We start from the raw sequence: 2,730 nt of genomic DNA, 5'->3' as shown, positions 1-2,730 counted from the left end.
TGGTGTTGGAAAAGGATACTGAAGATACTTAAATACATTCCTAAACAATATCAGGCACCAATCACTATATTTTTAGTCTGGTGAGAGACCACTGTTGTTGTTAAGTGTTGATGAGTCAATTCTGACACATAGAAACCCTCTATAGGGTTTCCAAGGAATATCTGATGAGCTTGAACCACCGACCTTGCAGTTCAAACAACTTTACAGTGTGACGCAGTTAGCCCACAGCGTCACAACAGGACTGTTATTGTCTCTGTTAAGTACCTTCAATTCAGTACTGATTCATAAAGACCGCTGTATAGGGTTTCTGATGCTTTAAATCTTTACCGAAGCTCATTCACCCAAGGAGCAATTTGTGGAGGTTAACAACAGACCTTAGGGTTCACAGTCCGATGCTTATAGTATGGAACCACAACATAAAATTAGATATGTCATTAATTAAATTGGAATGATTTAAAATTTTTTTATGTAGGATTTGGTAATCTAGTTAATACACCTTGTTTAAAAAATAAAATAACAGTAGTGCTCAAGTATTGAATATGACCTTCTAATAATGGTAAGTTCATTAAATACATTTGAATCACAAAGGTGATTTTTCTGAGTCTCTGGTGCAGTTCAAATTCACCAGTCTCTCTCAGAAACCATATATAAGTTTGCTCTAAGTTGGAATTGACTTAACAGTACACACAAAAAAAGACAATCTACAGCTTTGAAATGTAATCTGTATACATTTCTAAATCATTTTTTAAATTATTATTTTACTTTTCCATAATCAGTAATATTTTAAAGTTTTAACAAAGAGTTTTACACAAACTATGATCTAGTAAAAGGGAAGGATAAGTGCAGGAAACATACCTCTTACAGCATTTGTGTACTGGTTTGAAAAAATGAAGGAGATAAAGTAGTTAAATCTGTGTTTTTTGTTGGTAAGTGCCACTGAGTCATTTCCACCTCCATGGAGCATCTGGTGAAATTGAACCACTGACCTTGTGGTTCAAATTGACTTTTCAGTCCAATGTATTATAGTACAGCACCACACCAGGACTCCATTTCTGTGTTTTGTTGTTGTTGTTGTTAAGTGCCGTCTTAGTGGATTGGAATTTGGTAGGGTATACAAAAGTACGGATGATATAATTTGAAACAATAATAATAATAATAAATATCTGCTTATAGCAGTTTATAGTGTTTGATAGACCACCAGTTAAAAGATTAGAAGCATCATGCCTAGTCTCAGATGGATTTATTGCAGCAAAATCAAAAGGATGATGAATCATCTAGTTATTCCCCAGAAGCATGTCATTAAATATGGCTTTTCTATACAAAGCAATGATTCTGGGATTATGAGACAGGTGATCAATAATGAAGATAATGAGATACATAACCTAGAACAAACATCAGATCTAGTATCTGATCTAAATATAAATGGTAGTGAATATATTCACTTCAGCTGAGATGAGACTTACCATCAAATGTTGATAGTGTTAAAAAGTGTGAATAAAAATTACACTAGCTTTACACCTTCCAAAACAGTCAATGAGGACAGAGTTTACCATGCAGTCATTAAATGAAATGAATTAGACACAATTGGAAAATATTAAACACTCAACAAAACAAGAGCAAAAATTAGCCAAGATATTTTCCCCAGTTAATACTGACCCACAGTAACGCCATATGTTATGTTGCTGTTGCTGTTGTTGTTGCTATTTTTGTTGTTAAGCACCCATCAGTTGGTTCCAACTCATAGCAACCCTGTATAGGGTTTCTGAGGAGCAGCTGGTAAGTTTGAACCATCTACATTGCAGTTCATACAGATGTCTGGTTCAGTGTTTATCTTACAGTGGTATATCAAGACTTCTCAGGTGTTATAAGATAGAACTATTACATAAGGTTTTCTTGGCTGTAATCTTTACATAAGCAGTTCTCCATCTCTTTTCTTTGCTGTGCAACTGGTTGGGTTTCAGCATAAAACCTTTAATTTAGTATTCAATCAAAAATTGCTTGCATACCCATAGACATAAAAAGTACAGGCATACTAGTACATATTAACACATACTTGCACCCACATATGCATCCATCACAGGAATACTTTGCAATCATTTATCAACTTTAGTATTAATTTTATTTTTTGCATTTATGGAAACTGTGATTTATTGTTCCTGCATATTCTCTTAGTAAATAGTATTTATGTAATGATTTATCTAAAAACTATATTCCATATATAATGATCCACATATAGATATCACATTTATATCACAGCTTAGGAAGAAAAATTATTATGCTGCATACTTATATAATTAAGGAAGATGAAAGAAATATTAGTGAATTCCATTCTAAGAAATCCTTCCTGTAACATGTCCAAAAATAGTATGAATATGATAACTTCTCAGAGATACAATTTGCTAACCACTTATTTGAACTTGAATACAATATACATTTGTAGGGTTTCTTTCAATAACTTAAACTGTACAGAGATGTATTTAAATCAGCTTTAATAAAGTCATTAATTATAATCAATGCCATTAATAATTTACTTATTTATTTATTCCTTAAACAAGAATGAAAATTTTGTGGCATGGGGGGAGAATATCTATGGGTCTTCTGAAATTCTGGACATCTTGTGATCAGTTGCACTGACTGCTTTTTATCTGAAGTATTTTTTCAGGGCTGTTTGTAGAGGAAACATCCTTAGGATACAGAATAGTGCTTGTCTATAGACTGCATTTCAATGTA

Source organism: Chrysochloris asiatica, unplaced genomic scaffold (assembly GCF_000296735.1).
Source record: "Chrysochloris asiatica unplaced genomic scaffold, ChrAsi1.0 scaffold00153, whole genome shotgun sequence".
Lineage (NCBI taxonomy): Eukaryota > Metazoa > Chordata > Mammalia > Afrosoricida > Chrysochloridae > Chrysochloris > Chrysochloris asiatica.
This window is presented reverse-complemented; position numbering follows the sequence as displayed.